Here is a 9,449-nt window from a genome sequence, read left to right as displayed (position 1 = left end):
TTGTTTTGTTTTGTTTTTTCCCCCCTCTTTCTTTCTCCCTTTTCTTTTCCCCTGTCCCGTATCTAGCAAGTAAAAAAAATAAAATAAAATAAAATAAAATAAACAATAAAAGGTAAATCAAATGGACCATTACGGCAAGGCTGGGATATGTGCTGAGTCCTAAATTTGATGCCACTGAACTTATCAGCAGTTGTTTTAACAAAGCCCCAAAATCCCTTATGAGCAAGGACTTGGCGACGGTGTGGAGGAAAAACTTCCTTTTAACAGGGAGAAACCTCCAACAGAACCAGGCTCAGAAAGGGGTGGCCATCTGTCGCGACCGAGTGGGGTTCAAATGTTCACTGAAAATTTAGTTATATATAAATATGATGTTGAGACCAAAACAACTAGAACTCTCACAGCTCCTCTGCAAAGGGTTTCCCTAAGCGAGAGAAAGAGTGGTTATCAAGAACTTGAGGACATTACCTACACATAAGTATATAAATAAATATAATTTGTTTTTTTTTTCTACAAAGTCAGAAATAGAGAGGCACTGAGGCACTGTCTTCCGCCCCCCCGACGCTCCTGCTGTGCCTCCTCCTTCTGACAGGAACTGCCTACAGAGCAAGTATGAATGATGACTGAGTGGACGTACACAACTCACAAGTTCCTGGCTCTCTCGGCTCCTCTGCAGAGGGTTTCCCTAAGAAGGTGGGCCTAGCAGGTTCACTGGGGGACGGGGGGCTGTGCCTCACTGCCCTGCCCTCGTCGGAGAAACCCTCGTGCAGAGGAGTTTAGAAAGCAAGAAACTTGTGTGTTGAGTATGTCCTTGTGAGCCTCCACCATTTACTGGTGGGTGCAGCCTGGACTGTCTAGAGACAGACCAGACTATGTGACTATTTTTTCTGTTAGTGAACAACAGAAAAACAGAAAAAAGAAAGAAAACTTACATTAGAAATCTGTAGGGTTGTTTTCTCTGAGACATGTTGGAATCTGTAAACAGTGTTTCAAAATACTTCTCTGGCAAACTTTTCAATTCTGAGAACATATATGCTGTGATTAACGACTGATTCAGTGCTATGTAAGTATTTAAAAACAGATTGGAAAGCCTCTAAAACATTTTGCTTTTAGAGGCTTTCTAATCTGGTGTTAAGTCCTTACATATTTGAGAGCCAGTTGATTATTCAGTGCTATCTTTTCAAGGATTTTAGAAAGAAAAGGTAGTTTGGAGAAAGGCCTGTAATTTGCAAAAACCATGGGATCAAGAGTAGGTTTTTCAATCAGAGGATGGACTAAAAATCCTAGGGACCACACAGTTCATAAGTCTTTGAAATGAAGCTGGTGTTTTTCACAGTCCAAAAGGCATCATATTCCACTTGAATAATCCCTTTCATGTACAACATGAAGCTGCTTTTCGGGCTCTGAGGGTCATCTCTACTTGCCAGTATCCTGACATTAATTCTAGTGTACTGAAGTACTTGGTAGTGGACAGCGTGTCCAGGGTGTCCACACACAGTTTGAGACTTAGATCCTTCTTTTGTATCATCACAATTGTTGCAGCCCAGCCGCTATTGCTAGGCTGAGCTAGCCCAGCCTCCAGACTTTTGCTGTAGTTGTACCTGCCATCCTGTGTGGCGGGTGCTTAACTTGTGGGCATCGTGTGGTCAATATTTGATCACAGGACCCACTGCAGGCCTACCAGCCTTCAGTGCACTTAGCACAGAAGCAGGGGCAGGGCTCTCAAGGTCAAGAGCTGCCAGGACACTTGGTGGTTGAGTCTCTGGCTCAAGTGATGGGTTTTTAAATGATATTGCCACCATACCTAGCCAATCAATAGAGATATATTTTTCTTGTAATCAAAGCATTAATTCATGGCTTGACTTTTTTTTTTAGCAGTCTTGTAGGAATGGGTTCTATTAGACACCTCAAAGGTTAAGCGGAAGTAATTACTGACGTTAGCTCGGAATGGTCAATCAGAGAGACTTAATAAATATCAATAGTGTTGAAAATAGCTGTACATAACTCTTTGAGATGAATGTGAATAACATTTTCTCTAATGGTTAAAATGTTATTTGTGAAGAAATTCATGAAGTTATTATGCATTAAGTTTAAAGGAATAGTCTGACTTTGGCTACAGTGCTAAAAAGAAACCTGGGGTTATTCTTACTTTCTTTAATCAGTGATGAAGAAAGAAGACCTAGCTATATCTTGGGATTTTTTTTCTTTTTTTCCAGGTACAATTATAATCTAATTTAGAGAAATTTAATTTCTGTCATAAGAATGAGCAGACTCAAGTGCAGGACTCTGTTGATGTTGCAACAATGATGGTTTATTTACACAATCACAAAGTGTGACCGGAAAAGGGGCTTCAGGAAATCCAGGGGGAAAACCACACTCTTCTTCGGTCACACACACCACGCTCCAGTTCGGTCACACACATGACACTGAGCAAAAACACTCATGCTCACAGGTCACTCCAAGGGTGGAAATTGGGACGGGCCAGGATGATCCATGTACATGAAAGCAAAATTAGAAGCCAGGAAAAACGCTAGGAATGAGAATACACAGGAAAGAGCCAAGGCTACACTGACTGTCGCACAACAATCCAGTGATGACTGAGCTGAGCTGTCGCCTTAAGTAGTAAATGGTGTCGGGACAATGAGCAGCAGGTGCGTGATTGTTTGCAGGTGAGAACCCGCAATGAGTTCCGCACTGGCGAGAAAGAGAACAACACTGCAATAGATGAAATCGCTCGCTGGGGAGACACGAGGAACCATGACAATTTCCTCTTCAGCTTATAGGTTATTTGCTTTAAGGCATGCATTTGAGAGTTGTACCAGGGAGCCAAGAACTTTTGGTTTGAGGCTTCTTGAGCCACAGCATCCAGGGCAGTGTGCAGTGAAGATGTAACATTGTTAACAAGGTAATCAACCTCAATAGAAGTAGATTTGTAGAAATGAGAGCTGTTCCATCCAAAGTGAGATGCCATCACTCCTAACAAGACCAGGTTTCTCCCCAAAAGTTTCCCAATTATCTATTTTACTATTTTACATTGACAGTTTAATTTAAATAAAAGTCATCTGTGTAAAACACAAAATGTGTTTTTAAGCTGTGCATCAGAATAAAGAGAATCAATGAGAAAAACAAGTTCAGCAAATGTTACCTACCTTCTTAGAGTAACGAATGGCAAAAGCCCCAAGAGGCAGACAGCAACAAAGAGCACTGAAGTAAGACCATCCAAGATAGGATGGAGGAGGAGCACGGGTTTGTCCAATTTCCATTTGGTCCTCTTTGTCAACTTGTAGTAGATGAGAATTATGAATTATTGGCAAGGAGACATGTCTGATGTGTCTGGATCGAGTGGCTGGTGGGGGTTATGACTCACATCGTTTTATCGCGTCGGGGTGTGGTTTAACTGCTTACATAGGGCTGACCTCTTTGTGATATGAATGTAGGTCAACACAGTTTTAAAGAATTTCCAAAATGAGGTAAATAAGAAAAACAATTGTATTTACAACCAATACGCACACATTTCACCAGATCATCAGACTGAGCCCTGGACTCATTGTATGTTATTTTGTTATTTTTTATTTATTTCATTAATTTAATTTTTTTTTAAGATATGACAACCTGATCTGAGATATCAAAAACAGGGTTTCAAAGCGTTTTACATCAACACATGGTGTATAAAAATCTATCATATCACAAAGAAGCAAGAGAAACTCTAGTGCAGGAATAATTACAGTGGAACCAAGTAGCTGGGAATAAAATAACCTAAAAACCCACAAATAAGTCTTTCAAAATGATATAAAGGGAAAATTTACTAGATTGTGGTTCAACATGCTGCATTCAGAACCATCAGCTTTGGGCTTTTTGAACTCTGAATTCATTTACTAAGGTCCCTTTAATCTATTTATCTTACACTAATTTGTGCTTCTGGAGCTAAAGGAAGATTTTGATCTCTACAATGTTTCTTTCTGGTTTTTATGGACTTCAGTTCTTTCCACCTAAATAAAAGTTTTGTTTTTCTAATTTTTGACTGAAAATCCTGCATATAGGTCTTTCTGTCACAAACATGATTATTTTTTAAGTCAGTTCAGTTTAACCTGGTGCGCTATGAGAAAGCACTTGACAACAGTGGCAAGGAAAAACTCTCTTTTAAAAGAAAGAAATAAACCTCTGGCAGAATGAGGAAAGCCATCTGCCATAACCTGTTGCTCTCACATTGGGAACGTTACTCTCACCACTCTTAAAGCAGTTCTCAAAACAGTTAAGGAATTTTTCACTCAAACAGTTGAACAACAAAACCCTTTTCACTTGTCAATACATGCAAAGTCAGTAAATCACTTCAGCTGTGCCCAGTGAATAAAATAATTTCACCAGTGTTTTAAGACATAGACACTAAAAGATTTGAAACTTTTTTTACACAACTTCTTAAACTTGACTTTCAATAAACGGGTGGCTCTGACAAGTTTGCATCAATGTGTTTTCTTTGCAGCCAAGCAGAGTAGATCATCTAACCGCGAGTTCACTCAAGTGTCACAGTTTTTCTTCATCCCTTTGATGCAGTTCTCACATCAGGAATGCATTTCCCCACCCACACTGCCTTTTTCATTGTGTTTGTGCACTTGCTTCACTCCTAACCAGAGCTCTCACTTGTCTCGCACTTGTTCATGTTGTCCAGCGTTCGATTTATGTTTTAAGATGGAGCAATTCAAACTTTTTTCATTTACGTGTAAAAGATTAACATAGTTGTGACCAATGTTCCCTCTAATTTTTCATGTGTCTGAGCGAACACACAAACTCCCTGAGCGGTCCCTTGGACCACTGTGAGCAACAGCAGACGTGTGCACTGTGGTCACGCCAACATCGAATCCATCCAAGTTACATGGTTTATTAAAATAATCAAAATACAGCATTTACATTTATGTTAGACTACTTTTAATTAACTGCTTTAGCCCACTTACAATGAAAATTTAAAAAAAAATTGTTCATGACCTGTGTAGTATGTTAACACTATTGGAAGTAAAAAAATAAAAGTTACATATATATATATATATATATATATATATATATATATATATATATATATATATATATATATATATATAAAGCTTTGACTTGTATTATGAGTATGAGTCTGTGGTCTGGGAGAGAGTCCTGTAACTCTCTGTCTGCAAAATACTGTATATAATGACCAATGTTGGGCAATTAATTATATAGTTACTTCTTCAAAAAAAGTAACCGAGTTATGCAAACAAAGTTTTTTGCAGCTGTTTACAGCCAAGGCGTTTTTTTAAATAAACATTTCAAACTATTTACAGAACAATCAGCTGTTCTGCATCAAATTTGATGCCACACAAATTATTTGTGCCACTCCAAAAAATAATTTCTGTCCACTATGAGATAAAGGAGAACAACAGCCTGATACCTGCAGGCCTGACAACAGGAGATGTATCACTCCTGTAACACCTGTAACATTCAGCAGTCGCCTCATTGTTCTGACACACGCAACAAAACTATTGACTACACTACACACTAACTACACGAGATTTGCGCTAAACGTCGCAAATCTCTCACGTCTCAAAACACCGCCGTCACTCCTAAAACTTCCGCCCTTCCTAAACAACTGGTCATGGCCATGTTGCCATATCATTTTTTGATTGGTCCATGGTACATTTTTCGACCAATAGGAAAGGGTGGGGGGTTTTGGTTTTGTTTTTGCTCACAGGCGGACAGTGTTTTCGAGCGTTTTCCTTATAAAACGCCGTTTTTACCGTTTCTTCCCACAGTAAATATAAACAACGATAGTATTCAGGAAGAAAACCAAACATTGCATATATTTTTATCATAACTCTGGTTTTACGTGGCCTAGGAACACAATTTAAAAACTGGTATAAAGTCCACACTTTTTCCGTCAATTGTTCCGTCTGTCCTGCTCACATCTCCAATGGTTGTACACGTTGTCATTAACGTGGCTTCACTCCACATCAGCCACGCCCTTTGCTAGCTAAAACACTGGTGTCGGCACATAAGGACGCTGTCATAGCCTGTCAACCACGTTGATTAGCTGCGTATATACGAATGTGAATCGCATTATTGGCTGGACTATGGGATAAGGTGGCATCGTTCTAATCCCATACTGGAGCAGTCACTTACTGACTAACACTGCAAAACAGAATTGTTAAAGTATTAATTTTAATTTCAATTCAGGTAGATTTTTTTTTTGTGCGCAACGCAGATTTTCTGTGCGCAGAGACCGTGCCAGCAGTGCGCACGCGCGCAGCTTAGAGGGAACATTGCTTGTGACATCTTTATAATATATACATAATATATTGTAAATTTTTAATTTGTGGGATTAATAGAGGCTGTCTTATCTTATCTTATCTCATCTCATCTCATCTCATCTTGCCTCGCCTTGTCTCATTTCGTTTCGTCTCGTCATATCGTACCTTATCAGCTCCTGCTAGGATGCTGCAGTGTTTTGTTGTGGCTACATTTACATTTTCTTTATGGGTTTAGTGTGAATCAGTGAACCTTGTCATGAAATTTATTTCTGGCAAATAAAGAAATGATAGTAAGAAGTGAAGTGAAGTAAATGTTTTCAGAAATTTAATGTGGTGTGAGTCGTGATGTATATCTTAAGAGTAGGTCATGTTCTAGTGGGGGCTCTGGTAACTCTTGGGTGGTGTTTTCCTGGTGGCTGCGTGCAGGGCTGGTGTGGGTGCACTGGCGGACGTGGGTCACTGGCCTGGTGGCCTAGCTGCCCCTGGATGGTCTGGGGCCTCTGATGCGCCGGCGGAGATGGGGGGTCTCTTTAACTGGCGGTTAGTTTGTCACATCCTTGCAGGAGGCCTCTGCTCCGCAGGAGTCCACCCTGCAGGTAGGGGAGGAGAGGTGGAGAATGAACTCAACCTGTCTTATGTAGTATGGTAGATGACTGGATGATGGGGTGGGTGTAGTTTCCTCTGCGGTGGGGTTGGTTGGGTCGTGCCTGGCTTGGTGGTGCTGCTGCTGTGGGCCCCGGTCTGGATGGGCCTGGGCCCCCTAGCCTTGGTGGATGTGCCTATTGGGGTCAGCGGGTGAGGTGCCCCCCCCCCAACTGCCTCACCTCTTTCTGCTCCATCTCACCCACCACACATGTAGGGCCTTGGGGTACAGGTGTGTCACCAGGGTGCAGGGGAGACATTCCTCCTCTGTCCTTTTCTGTCCACCTGTGCCTCCATTTTATTCCGCAACCAAGACATCCACATTACTCATAGTCTCATAACACATACATATAGGGCTTTGGGGGTGGGCACGATATACGGCATCCAGAGTATGGTTTATATTTCCAACCTAACCTCTGTGGCTGTCGTCCAGCTCTCAGTTTTGGTGCCGTGACCACGGGATATTGAGGAAAGATGGGTTGGAGGTATTGACGGAGAAATCCGAGGCCCGAGGCCCGAGGTTGAGGTCGGTCGGAGGGACGCGATCCAGTGGTTCAACTGAGTGGACTGGGCCCTGATTTAAAGGTGGGTGCCTGTTGGACTTCAAAAGTGTGCTGAATTGGAAAACAAAATTAAAGTCTACTCATTAAATTACTGGTGAATGAAAGGAAGTGAAACTGGGAAGTAATACTCACAGAATGGTGTGGGTGATTTCAGAGTACTATATGCTTTCATTTTAAAGACAGAATAAACAATGTGTATTTAAGACAATATAGGATAATAGGTAATTAATTATTTGTTGTAGTTTTGAATCTTACTGGTCATAAGATTGAACCTGAAGTGCTAAGTTCCGGAGTGGGAACTCCCTGCCTTTTACAGAGGTGTAAAAGGATCCTCCAGGTGAGGAATCATCCCAGGTAGCACCTGCCAAGACTTGGGAAATTGGTTAAAAATAGCTAATGATCAAAGGATCATTTCTTTATGCACTTATTTGGTCAGCAGAAACCAGATTTCAGGCATGGGAACGCTGAGGGATAAACCTTGGGTTGGTCAACGCTTTTAAATTGACCTAGAACTTTAGAAAATCGAGCCAGTTGTGGTCCGGAAGTTTACTGGTAAATTGATTATAAAAAGGTCAGACTCTGGTGAAAAACGCTGCCATATAGGAGGTCAGATTCCAGGTGGACGCTGCTAAAATTTGTCAAAAGTTTGTAGGTTTTTGTCTTAAAATATATCTGGCATTTGAATGTTTGTTGTACAATTATAAGACGTCTTTGTAATATAAAATAAGTATTTTGCCTATTTAACAGTGATTTAAAGGCTGAGAGGAGGCTGACAGTGTGTGTTGAAATGAAGGAATGAATGGCGTGTGGATGGCTGTGGAGTGTGTCTGAATCATTGCTGGTTGTGCTGATGAAATTGTGCTGACTATTGCTGAACTTGCGGATGTGCATTTGATATATTGCTTGGATGAAAATATGACATAGACAAATTTTGAATTTTGTGGAGAAGTCTGAAGAACTGAGCTTTAGACTTGGCCGTATCTTTGTGCGCTGTGAGAAGTTAAACCACTGTTATAATCCCAAAACGTAATACGTTTGAGGGGAAGAACTTTTGTGTAAAAACATTACTTGGATAAGGAGATTTGTTGTGACATAATTCGGAGAGAGTTGCCTCATATCTGCTTATTTCTCTTTTCTTACTAAAGTCACATACTTAGTTACTGGGTGCGGCTTACTTCCCTTTTTTGGACTGTTATTTTCCTGAAAAGTATGAGAGCATGCATGTTGTGAAATCCTTTTAATCACTGGTGATTTTATAAATATATTGTTGTGAACCTCGCTGAATTTGTGGGTTTTCAGACGCTGGCTTATGCATATTAGAACATAATAAATAAAGTTTGGATTTGTTTTAGTGAATGTTGATGAACTGATTTGTTTTTGAGTGATCTTATTGTGTCGGGCCTAAAAACCTGAGGCATTGAAGACAGATATCTCTGTTTAAATAGCAAGTTTAACTAGGCAATAGTTCAGTAATAAATGCTGGTGTGATTTATTTTTTGATTTTGTTGTGTAAGGTGAGAACTGATTGGAGGATTTAATTGTTTTTTCTTTCAGTTTGAGGCTGTATACACGCTTAACAGGGTCCTGCCAAGTTCCCCTTTTTTCAGTTGAGGGATATGTTTACTGATTTACATTTCCAACCTAATCTCTGTGGCTGTCGTCCAGCTCTCAATTTTAAATGCATATAGACAATGAGGGTTGTCTGCTTGCCCTAACACAGGGAAAAAGGTAACATGTCTTGGGTCTGGGGGGTTTATTGCCCCCCTGGGGGTGGTGATACCTGGACCTGGGAGTATAGAGTATGGGGAGTGTGAATGGATGTATAGTGTTCATATCTGTTTGTCTCTACGTTGGGCGAGTGCTGAGTATTTGTTTTTTTGTGAATGAGGTTGGGAACATATGCTTGTGTCTGTGTGTGCCAGTTTGCATATGTCTATGTCTCAGGGCGAGTCCCCACCTCATCCTCTTTGGGAACATT

This window comes from Pelmatolapia mariae, linkage group LG14, assembly GCF_036321145.2.
Source record: "Pelmatolapia mariae isolate MD_Pm_ZW linkage group LG14, Pm_UMD_F_2, whole genome shotgun sequence".
Lineage (NCBI taxonomy): Eukaryota > Metazoa > Chordata > Actinopteri > Cichliformes > Cichlidae > Pelmatolapia > Pelmatolapia mariae.
Note: the sequence above shows the minus strand (reverse complement) of the source record.